This window comes from Pleurodeles waltl, chromosome 10 (genome assembly GCF_031143425.1).
Source record: "Pleurodeles waltl isolate 20211129_DDA chromosome 10, aPleWal1.hap1.20221129, whole genome shotgun sequence".
Classification (NCBI taxonomy): domain Eukaryota; kingdom Metazoa; phylum Chordata; class Amphibia; order Caudata; family Salamandridae; genus Pleurodeles; species Pleurodeles waltl.
The window spans coordinates 397949923-397962180 of NC_090449.1; the positions used below are offsets into that span (position 1 = coordinate 397949923).

At 44.6% G+C, this 12258-nt stretch overlaps 1 protein-coding gene across 5 annotated transcripts in view; it reads left to right on the forward strand.

Annotated features, from left to right (window-relative positions):
• The window catches only part of TELO2 (telomere maintenance 2), an 863005-nt gene that overhangs the window by 331266 nt on the left and 519481 nt on the right, over positions 1-12258 (forward strand). The gene's annotated exons all lie outside the window — the stretch shown is intronic.

Here is a 12258-nt window from a genome sequence, read left to right on the forward strand (position 1 = left end):
CCCTAGAATATGGTACCCAGGGCATTGGGGTGCCAGGGAATACCCATGGGCTGCAGCATGTATTATGCCCCCATAGGGAGCCCATGCAAAGTGTTCTGCAGGCCTGCCATTGCAGCCTGAGTGAAAGGGTTCATGCACCCTTTTTCACCATGAGTCACTGCACCAGGTCACTATAAGTCACCCCTATGGCAGGCCCTCCTAGCCCAGAGGGCAGGGTGCAAGTACCTGTGTGTGAGGGCACCCCTGCCCTAGCAGAGGTGCCCCCACAAACTCCAGTGCCATTTTCATGGACGTCGTGAGTGCGGGGATGCCATTTTATGCGTGTACTGGACATAGGTCATCACCTATGTCCAGCTACATAATGGTAACTCCGAACCTAGGCATGTTTGGTTTCAAGCATGTTTGAATCATACCCCAATGCTGTTGCCAGTATTGGAAGTATGATTCCATGCACTCTCGGGGCTCCTCAGAGGACCCCCAGAATTGCTCCTACCAGCCTTCTAGGGTTTTCCAGGCAGCCCAAGCTGCTGCCACCCCTCAGACAGGGTTCTGCCCTCCTGCTGCTTGAACAACTCAAGCCCAGTAAGGCAAAATAAAGGATTTCCTTTGGGAGAGGGGGGTTAAAACCCTCTGCCTTTGGAAATAGGTGTTACATGGCTTGGGAGGGGTAGCCTCCTGAAGCCACTGGTATGATTTGAAGAGCACATTTGGTGCCCTCTGTGCATAAACCAGTCTACACCGGTTTAGGGACCGCCAGTTCCTGCTCTGGTGCAAAACTGGACAATGGAAAGGGGAGTGACCACTCCCTTGTCCATCACCACCCCAGGGGTGGTGTCCAGAGCTCCTGCAGGGGGTACCTGGGTTCTGCCATCTTGAATCCAAGGTTGGCAGGGACCTCTGGGAGCATCTGAGTGGCCAGGCCAAGCAGGTGACGTCGGAGCTCCCTCCTGATAGGTGGTCACCTGGCTACGTGATCAATCTGACTTTCAGGGCTATTTAGGGTCTCTCTCTTGGATGGGTCCTCAGATTCGGGTTGCGAGATTCCAGCATGACTCCTCTGCAACCTTACTTCGACTTCTAGCCACTGGAACTATGACTGGACCCTCCAGGAACTGACAATCTGCATCCACGAGGAAGACTCTTCTTGCAACATTGTTTCCATGGCTCCTTCCAACTTCTGCAACATTTCCCTGGCTGTGCATCTTCCGAGGGTAGCAAGTCTTCAGTCTGCACGAGAGGAAAGAAGGAATCTCCCTTGAGGTGAAGGAGTCACTCCCCTGCATCCACAGGACCCCAGTGCAGCGACGAGTGGGTGCGTGGATCTCCTCTCATCCTGAGCTGAATGGATCCTGCATCACGGGTGGTGGTCCGGAGTAGTCCTCTTGGCCCTCTCTGCCAGCTGTCCAATTTTGGTGGAGATGAGCCCTTGCCTTCCTGTGCAGGTTAGTACCCCCATGCACCGCGGGTCTTGCAGCTGCCATGGCTTGTTTGCATCTCCTTTAAGGGATCTTCAGGCTACGTGTAGCTCCAGCCCCCAGCACTCCTTCCCGTGGGGTTCTCCTGCGGCGTGGGAACCTTCTCCAGTTGTACCGCTTGTGCTCTTCTGTGACTCCTGTATCCCCATCCTGCGGGACTCCTCTGGGTGCTGCCTTTGCTCCTGTGGGTTCTCTGTGTTGCTGAGGGTCCACCCTGACTTCCCCTCCTGGGTTGAGTACTCCTAGGCCTTGCTGGTCCTTGGCAGCTCCACTTTCCGCCAGCTGCGATGTTTGCCTTTGCCAAGGCTTGTTGGTGGAATTCCTGCACCAACACCCGCCTGCAATTCTTCTTCCAGCATGGGACATTGTCTACATTCCCCAGGAACTCTTTACCGACTCCAGGGTTACAGTGCTGACCTTTTTCACATCACCGTTGACCAACTCCTGCATCCACAGTTGGGTGGGTAGGAGTTCCTGCTCCTCCTGGACTCTTCTGTGACTTCTGGACTTGATCCCCTTCTTCCAAATGGCTTCCTCTTCAGGGATCCACAGCTTGTTTCTTGCAGCCTTGTCTGGGTGTTGCATTTTCTGCATTTTCTTCCTCTTGGGTGGTTTGGGGAAAATACAGTAGCTTACTCCTTTCCTCCTGGTCGCTAGGGGGCACTGTGGTACTTACCTTTGGGGCTTCCTAGTACCCCCAGCTCCCATCTACACATTCCACTTACTTAGGTGGGGGTCCTATGTTCACATTTCATTTTTTTAGTTTATGGTTTGAGCTCCCCCTAGGGTTACTATTGTCTAACTACATATGCACTGTTTTCTATCACTTTCAATGCCTATTGCTGATAACTAGTGTATATTTTTAGTGTGTTACCTCCTATTGGAGGGTTGACTCTCTAGTACTTTTTGGTATTGTCACTAAAGTAAAGTACCTTTATGTTTGTAAAACCGAGGGATTTCTTTCGTGTGTGTATGTGCTGTGTGACTACAGTGGTATTGTATGAGCTTTGCATGTCTCCTAGATACGCCTTGGCTGCTCATCCACAACTACCTCAAGAGAGCCTGGCTTCTAGACACTGCCTACATTACACTAATAGGGGATACCTGGCCCTATTATAAGGTGTAAGTACCTTAGGTACCCACCACAAACCAGGCCAGCTTCCTACACACTGCTTGTGAAATATGTCCCAGATTAGTACAATGTAGTTAGTCACAGTTTGTGCTTGTTTTGCCTCAGAGAGGTCTGCAAGATAACATTGTAAGTAACCAATGCTGCTCTTAAGTCTGTTAAAGAAAAAACTTCTTGGGCATTTTGGTCTTAGTACCTCTGACTCACTGGCCCCGTAGTTGGTTATTAGTCTTTCAGTTTAGCTTTGGTGCAGGCAGGAACTGGTTTCCTGAACGTCTATTTGCTCTACCCTAATGCCTAGTGAATGAGAATTTGTTTCCTTGAATGAGGGGGTATTGAATCTGTGCTACTGAAACCTCTAGTTTGCAGCTGCTGGTTATCCAATACTGGATCTTTCATAGATTCACATGCTTGAATCATTCCCCATTTTCGAAATGGGAGTCCCTCGGTACCATGGTAAAGCAGTATGCAACACTGTCATAGGTTATAAAGGCACTAGGCTATCAGGTTAATAGCCTATGTCCTTTTTTTTTTTTTTTTTAAAAGACCTAACTTGAATAATGACCAATCAGTTGGAGGCGTCCCATAGAGCACTCCCAAGAGAGGCAGAATCCCTCAGATTTTCTAATAGATGTCGTGTGAAGGAAGTCTCCCTGAGCTCTGCACAGATTTCCTGTGTTTCTCAACTTTTTTACAGTGTCTGAGTCTTCTCTTCTGATCCTGCAAGTCCTGTGGGAAGAAAAGGCTACATGTGGATGATCCACACTGAAACTGTCTCTATTGTCTCTACCCCTAACATCAGGTAAAGGAGTGCAAGATTTGTCACACCTTTTCTTCAAAAACATTGAGAGACTGAGAGGGAAGGCTACTTCTGTGGCTACAGAAATCTAAATCCCAGAAATACAGTTCTTCCGAGGAGGACAGTGATTCAGCTGCGAGATCTCACCAGAAGTCAAGATCCTGTGACCATAGGGCTTCTGAGAAGAGTAGAAAGGCCTTGAAGGTATATCATAAGGACCCTCTGAAAAAGGAGAAACTTAAACTTATCTCCATAGCTTTCTCACTCCTCAGTCCCATCAGCATCAGGGACAAATATTCCTCTCAGAACATCGTTGACGTTGGTATCGGCGACAGTAACTGTTACTACGGTTTCATCCACAAAGCCATTGTCATGGAGAACCTAGACTATGGCAGCTATTAATGCTTCCATTTCGTCCACCAAGGTGATTTCCTCCACTAAGTCACCATCAATGGTGGATTTGACTTCTACAACAGCATCGATGACGAATCCATCAACAAAAACACCGTAGACAATGGCGCTGTCAACAATAACACCATTGACTGCAGCACCATCAACTACAACACTGTCGCCGTCAACACTGTAGACGATAGCACCGATGGAATTTTTACCATCGACGCTTCAGTTCACATTCACGTCATAGACGGGTCCATCAATGAAGTTATGGATTACAAATATCACAATAACTGCATTAAGGCCTGAAGTGACCTCTCCAAGCAAGGTCTCAGCTATGCTACCCAGCCAGTTATTGGAATGGGAAGAATCAGATGATGACAGGCCTTCTTAGGATGTACACAGTCCTTCAGAGCTTCATGTAAAATATCGGGAGGAAGATAATGAGGATGAACAGCAGTGCTATGAACCATACTGTACCCCTCATAGCTGACATTATGAACATTATGAGTATCCTCCACATCCTCAGCCTCGGCAAAATGTTCGCTACTTCGCTAGTTCAAGATCTGTAGGACAAGCTGCAGGATTATAGGAAGCTTCCTGAACCTCCAAAGGAACAACAACCAGCACCACCCCAGCCTACTTCTGCCTCGCCAAGAAACATCCCGTCTCCAGTAACACCCAGAATGACACCAGCCTTGACTATTGCAGCACCTCTAAGGGAGGATCACTCTTCCATAGAGGATAAGAGGTAGAAAGGCGATATCGCTGGTCCGCCTCATCCACTGGATGAATGGGAGGACTACCTTATTCCTACTCCGTCTCCTCTGCCACCTCGTCTTTCAGACTCTATCCCAGAGAACATCAAGGATTTTCACAATATAATGGCCAACCTGCAGCACTATTCCATCTTCCAACTTCTTTTAAGCAGTCAGACTTTTTTCTTTATGATTTTAAGGAGCAAGCCATGATGTCTTTGAGAGCCAGCCCTATTATGTGCTATATCTGGGATGAGAGAATAAAGATCATGAAGAATCTGGCTACGGTACCGCCAGTGCCACCTAACATGGACAAGAAATACAAAGCCACAGATAATTCCCCCTCCTGCTTCCTCAGTCACCCAAAACCTGACTTTGTCATTTCACGAGCAGCGCAAAAGCGTTCAAAATCCCCTTCCGCTCCCATCTCTGTGCCACCAGACAAGGAAGGCAGATGCTTGGACAACATAGGAAAAAGATTATCTCTTATGTCTGCCACCACCGTCCAAGCAGCCAACTCACTTGAGATTCTGGAGCGCTACGACCAATAGATGTGGTCAGTTATCAGCAGTCTGCTTGATCTGATCCCAGAAGACAAGAAGACAGAAGCAAAAAAAATATTACAAGAAGGCAAACATACTTCCTCAGAGATTATAGATTGTGCTCTCAACATTGTTTCCACAGTTTTCCACCAGTTGGTCAGAGCAGAAGTCTTGAGACGCCAAGGATGGCTAAAGGCTACATCCTTTAGACCAGAGTCCAATCAAAGATCCTGGACATAGCCTTTAATGGCAAAACTGTGTTTGGAAAACATATTGATGATACCTTATTGGCTATAAAAACTGTGACACTGCTAGATCTCTTGGCATTCTCCAGTTTAAGAAGTTGCCCTTTTGAGGTGCTAGAAGGAGATGTTTCTCCACCTACAGAGTGGACTATCAACGACCTTAGCATTATCAACCTCAGTCTCAAAATAGGCTTGTCTGCCATTAGGTCGACCGTCAACCACCCTCAGCAGCCTACAGCAAGCAAAGTGCACACTGGAAGCAACACCTCAGGGCTGCTATACAAGCTGCAAACAAGGACCTGTACCAGGTACCGGCTGCATCTTCTACTTTCATCCATGTGGGTTTGAATATCTCCAACTACCTCCCCCAATGGAAGGAGATAACATCGGACAAATGGATGTAGGACTTATTAAACTATGGCCATACCCTGGAGTTTGTGCAGAAACCACCAAACAATCATCCGAAAGGAGCAGATCCACCTTGTCTTCACTTACTTCGGAATGAAGCCCTAATAATGCTGGCCAAGGGTGTGATAAAAAATGTTCCTTCTCATCAAAAAGGCATGGGATTCTACTCCCATTTATTCCTTGTACAAAAGAAAACAGGGGAGTGGAGACCCATCCTGGACCCCAGGAAACTGAACAAATTTCTGCGCAATCTTTCTATACTATTATTCTGTTCGACAGCCTTCATCTGTTAAACAGCGGCGATTACATGACATCCTTAGATTTGCAAGATGTGTACTTCCTAATTCCCATACATCCCAAGCATCACAAATATCTGTTTCACCGTAGCCAGTACCCATTACCAATTCAATGTCCTTCCCTTCGGCTTGAAGTCTGCTCCTCAAATTTTCACCTAATGTCTCGCCCCAGTGGTAGTCTTAGTCCGCAAGCAAGGTCATCAGGTTTTCCCCTACCTAGACGGCTGGCTGCTAAAAGCCTCAACAGCACAACCAGCTTCCAGCGCTACTAAAGCCTGCTTTGCACTGTTTCACAGGTCAGGCCTCACTGTTAACTACCCAAAATCTTCCACTATTTCAAGTCAAAGCATAATGCTTTTGGGTGCCAACCTCAGTACAATCAGAAACAAAACCTGTCTATCACAAGACAGGCAACAAAGGTTGTCCAGCCTGGCTCTGCAAATCTCCAAAAGAAAGTCAGTTTCAGGTCGATCCTTGGCATGGTGGTTCTGCAATAAACCTAGTCACACTTGCACAACTAAAATTAGTCCATTACAAGAGGATCCACTGGATCCAACCACAAGGCTCCTTCGAAGACTTGATCAACATTACCCCAAAGATAAGGGAGACAATAGCATGGTGGACTCACGTAAATCCTCTCTCTCAAGGCCTTACATTACTGACATCAGTTCCAGACTTCGTCATCATGACCGCTGCTTCCTTGGAGGGCTGAGACGTCTATCTGCAGGACGTACAGTTCCAGGGGCAATGGTCCACACATCAAAAATCAATGTTCAACAGTCGCCTGGAACTGAAAGCGATGTTTCTTACTCTACAAGCTTTTCTGCCATGAATACCAGGAGCTTACCTGCTGGTCCGTACAGACAATATGACCAGTATGTATTACATCAACAAGCGGGGGGGGCAGGCCCCTGTTGCTCAAGACTTTGGAACTGGCTCGCAATTCACAAGATATCTCTGAAAGCTGAGCATGTGTCAGAAGTCAACAACACCTTAGCGGACACTCCCAGCAGAACGAGAGACAGTTGCCACGAGTGGGAAACGGATCAACTGGAATTGGACAAGATGTTCTCACGCTGGAGAAAACCAGCCTTGGATCTTATCGTGACAGACAAGAATACCCAATGCCAGTTCTACGCCAGTCGATACCTGCGTCAGGGGTAGTGAAGGAATGCCCTTTCAATGCAATGGTCAGGCATTTATGCGTACACTTCCCCCCCTTCCCACCAATTCCAAGGGTTCTCAACTAGATGAAAGCAGAGCACTGTTGATTCCTTTTGATCACTCCTAAGTGGCACAGGGAGCACTGATTTACGGAACTCATTCTCGTGTCAGTGACCAGTCCCATACAACTTCCAAAAACGTGAACACACCTGATAGTGAAGCAGGGCCGAGTATTACTCCCAGAGCCAGCCTCTCTACACTTGTTTATGTGGCTCCTGAGTTTTATGAGTTTCGAGACTTAAGCATCACTCATGAATGCAGAGATATTATATTAAAAGCAAGAGTGGATGATACAAACAAAACTTACAGGCTGAAATAGAAAGGATTCTGTTCCTTGTGTCAATAAAATGGCTTACACCCATTTGAACCATCTTCTGAAAATAATTTTGCCTTCTCTCCTTTTGTTGGCCAAGACAGGCCCTGTTCATGCTTCAGTTAAGGTTCACTGTTCTGCAATTTCAAGGTACAGGTGCTCTGCACAGACCCCATCTCTCTGCTCAGCAAGACCCATTAAGCAATTCATGAATGGGCTATTCGGAGTTTTCCTACTGGTGCGATCTCCTCCCCGGGAATGGCTTCTCAATGTGGTCCTCTGGCAATTAATGAAGCCTCCTTTCGAACCCATTCATAAGGCTGACCTAAAGTTTCTCAAGTGGAAAGTTGCTTTTTTACTTGCTCCCACATCTACAAGAATGGTTAAAGAGATACAGGCCTTCAAGACTCAAGAGCATTTTCTACTTTTTACAGACAAGTTTGTACTTCTTAGAACAAATCCAAAATTAATTCCAAAGGTACAGTCTCAATTTCATCTCAATTAACCTATTAAACTTCAAACATTTTTCCCAATCCAGCCACACCGGCTTAAAGTACCCTCCATACGTTGGATATTAAATGGTGTCTCAAGTTCTACCTCCACCATACAAAGCATACTTGCAAAATGGACCATCTACTAGTCTCTTATGGGCAAGGGCATCAAGGGACTGCAGTGAAGAAAACAACAATAGCACAATGGATTTTGGCAACAATCCAGTTTTGCCATTCCAAAGCGGGCAAAACTCTAACAAGAAAAGCTAAAGCGCATTCTACAAGAGCTTAAGCTGCTCTGTTTGCAGGCATTCCACGGGAGAAGTTATGCCATGCTGCAACATGGAAGAGCACCCATTCATTCACGCAGCACTACTGCCTGGAATCAACACAGCGGGGGACAGGCTGTATTACGCCATCTATTCCAATAAAGTGAGCCTCTTTCAATAGAGGTGTTTATTCATATTAAATTCAAATGATTTTCAAACTTCTGTGTATTCCTGCTTGATTGTCCTATTAACATTTATTTATCAAAAGGTTTTCAACATATATGCTTACGATTTCAATGTATACCTATAGATATTTATGTTTGATGGCATGTGTAGCTGCAGATACACATGCTGTGCACATCTCACCATCTAGTGTTGGGCTCGGAGTATTACAAGTTGTTTTTCTTCGAAGAAGTCTTTTTTTGAGTCACAGGATCGAGTGACTCCACTCGGTTATAGTGCGCATGGGCATCGACTCCTTTGTTAGATTGTTTTCATTCTGCCGTCAGCTTTGGACGTGTTCTCTCTCGCTCCTGGACTTTTGATTTGGAAACTCTGTATTCTCTCAAACCTTTCTCATACCATCGGTATGGCATCATGAATAGCGATAGTACCAAATGCACGGCTAAACGTGAGACCACTGCAACAGTGTCTCTTGCAACAATGGTCTGAGGCACAGGGTCGGCTACAAGATCTATTGTTGTTAGATCGCCAAACTTATAAATCTCTGCAATGGTGGAATCACAACAACTTAACAAAGGTGCTGCCATTTCAAGACCCTGTGCCACAGACCATAATCACAACAGATGCGTCAGTTTGGGGAGCCTATCTCAACAATCTAACCATACAAGGGGAATGGGAGTCAATACAAAAAGCCTATCACATAAACTACTTGGAATTATTAGCGGTGTTCTTAGCCATCAAGGCATTTCAACCACAGATCATAAACTAAATAGTCGTAATAGGAACAGACAACATGACAACGATGTATTATCTGAAAAAACAGGGGGAACACACTCCTCCCAATTGTCCCTTCTAGCTCAAACAATATGAAAATGTGCAATTCACAATCACATTCACCTGCTAGCGGAATACATCCCAAGGAATACAACCAGCTAGCGGACGTTCTTAGCAGGACGCAGCAACAAATACACAAATGGGAGATACATCCACAGGTAATTCAATTTTACTTTCAAATGTGGGGAACACCAAACATAGACCTTTTCGCAAAAAGCGAAAATGCAAAATGCCAAAACTTTGCATCCAGATACCCACACCCTCTTTCCAAGGGCAGTGCTCTATGGATCAACTGGTCAGGTATATTTGCTTACACTTTTCCCCCTCTCCAGTTAATTCCGTTTATGGTCAACAAAATGTGTCACACTTCCCTCGCCATGATACTCATAGCTTCCACATGAGCACACCCTCACTAGTACATGACACTGCTAGATCTGTCAGTAGTACCACATCACTAGCTTCCAAACAGACCAGACCTGTTAACTCAAAATAGCGGTCAAATCAGGCATCCCAATCCCAGTGTGCTCAACTTGGCAATTTGGCCCCTGAGGTCATAGAATTTGGATACCTACAGCTTCCGTTAGAATGTCTGGACATTGTAAAACAAGCATGTAAACCAACAACCAGACAGTACTATGCAAATAAATGGAAACAGTTTGTATACTACTGTCAACTTAAAAATATAGAGCCACTTAAAGCATCAGTAGAGGATATTGTGTGTTATTTGCTTTATTTACAGAAAGCAACTCTTGCCTATTCTTCTATTAAAATTCATATAACAGCCATATCTGCCTACCTACACAAAAAAAAAAACATTCCTCTCTGTTTAGAGTTCCTGTCATAAAAAGCATTTATTTAAGGGCTCAGACACATTCTTTCACCTAGTGTTCCACCAGCTCCTGCATGAAATCATAATATTGTGCTCACAAGACTTATTGGTCCCCCATTTGAACCCATGCACTCTTAAGCTATTCAGTTCCTAACATGGAAGGTTGCTTTCTTGGTAACAATTACTTCCTTGAGAAGAGTAAGTGAAATTCAAGCATTTACTCTAGAAGAACCTTTCTTCCAAGTACACAAACACAAAGGAGTACTTAGGACAGCTCCACAATTTTTGCCTAAAGTGGTTTCACCTTTTCACATTATTCAGTCAGTGGAATTGCCAGTCTTCTTTCCACAGCCAGACTCTACTGCTGAAAGAGCTCTCCACACTCTTGATATCAAAAGTGCTCTAATGTATTATATAGACAGAACAAAGGACTTCAGGAAAACTAAACAACTTTTTGTTGCTTTCCAACAACCTCATAAAGGTAATCCCATTTCAAAACCAGGATTAGCTTGATGGATTGTAAAATGTATTCAAATATGCTACCTCGAAGCAAAAAGACAGCTATTAATAACTCCAAAAGCACATTCCACTAGGAAAAAACGTGTCTCCATGGCATTCTTAGGAATTATACCAATGGCAGATGTATGCAAAGCAACCACATGGTCCACACCACATACATTCATCAAGCATTACTGTGTGGATGTGTTATCTAGACAACAAACCAATGTTAGACAGGTGGTGCTAAAAACACTATTTCAAACTACTACAACTCCTACAGGCTAACCACCGCTTACTTGGGAGGAGAACTGCATTTTAGTCTATGCACACCATGTGTATCTGCAGCTACACATGCCATTGAACGGAAAATGTCACTTACCCAGTGTACATCTGTTTGTGGCATGTAGTGCTGCAGATTCACATGCGCGCCCTCCCTCCTCCCCGGGACCCTGTAGTTGTTGCAGTACTAATTTGTATATACATTTGCATGGACATTTTATTTACTTTTTATGTATCTATAGTTGTACATACACAATTCTTTGCTCCTTACTTCACCCTCCTGCGGGAAAACAGCCTAACAAAGTAGTCGATGCCGATGCGCACTATCACCGAGAGGAGGAGTCACTCGAACCCGTGACTCGAAAAAAAACTTCTTAGAAGAAAAGCAACTTGTAACACTCCAAGCCCAATACTAAATGGCAAGATATGCACAGCATGTGAATCTGCAGCACTATATGCCACGAACAGATGTTCACTGGGTAAGTGACATTTTCCATTTTTATATATATATATATATATATATATATATATATATATATATATATATATATAGATCGATAGATAGATAGATAGATAGATAGATAGATAGATAAATATAGTGTGCTGGCCACTAGGTCATTATAGTTAGAGCCATGTTTCTATACAAAGTGTTTTTTTTAACTTGCCTATATCTTTGGCACTGTTTGATGAATCTTCACAAACAAATGTTCCCAAAAAAAGTGCCCTGTGATTCTTGTTGTGCAGACAATGTTTCAGGGTGATCTGTCAAGTGGGGGCCGAGAAAAAAGGGGGGGTCAAAAAAGTTGTGTTTCCCTTGTTAATTTCCATAGGACCTTTGAACAAGGTTACAGCCAGAACCACTGGACGGAATTACACCAGATTTGGTAGAAAGCTAGCTTTTGGTACACATATTACGCGTTTGCTTATTTCGTGTAATCCGGTCCAGTAGCTTAGGATATATTAAAGGGAAAACAACTGAGTTCCCAAAAAAATTTCAACTAAAAAAAAAATAGAAAAGGGGCCACCACAGTAGAGGCACCCTGACCCCTTATCTCTTGTGCTGGGGTCCCAGAGTTACCTACTTTAATTATTTTTTAACTTTCAAAGTTTAAAGTTCATAGTGAAAGGTGATCTCACTCTTTTAAATTGACAACTAAATTTTTCTTCTTAATTCGTCCAGAAATATCTCATTCTAAGTGTGTCATTCATCAAACCCTAAAAAACTCTCTATCGCTCTCCATCTCACTCTCATTTCTCTTTTTCAGTCTTTCTCCCACTCACACACCCAATCAG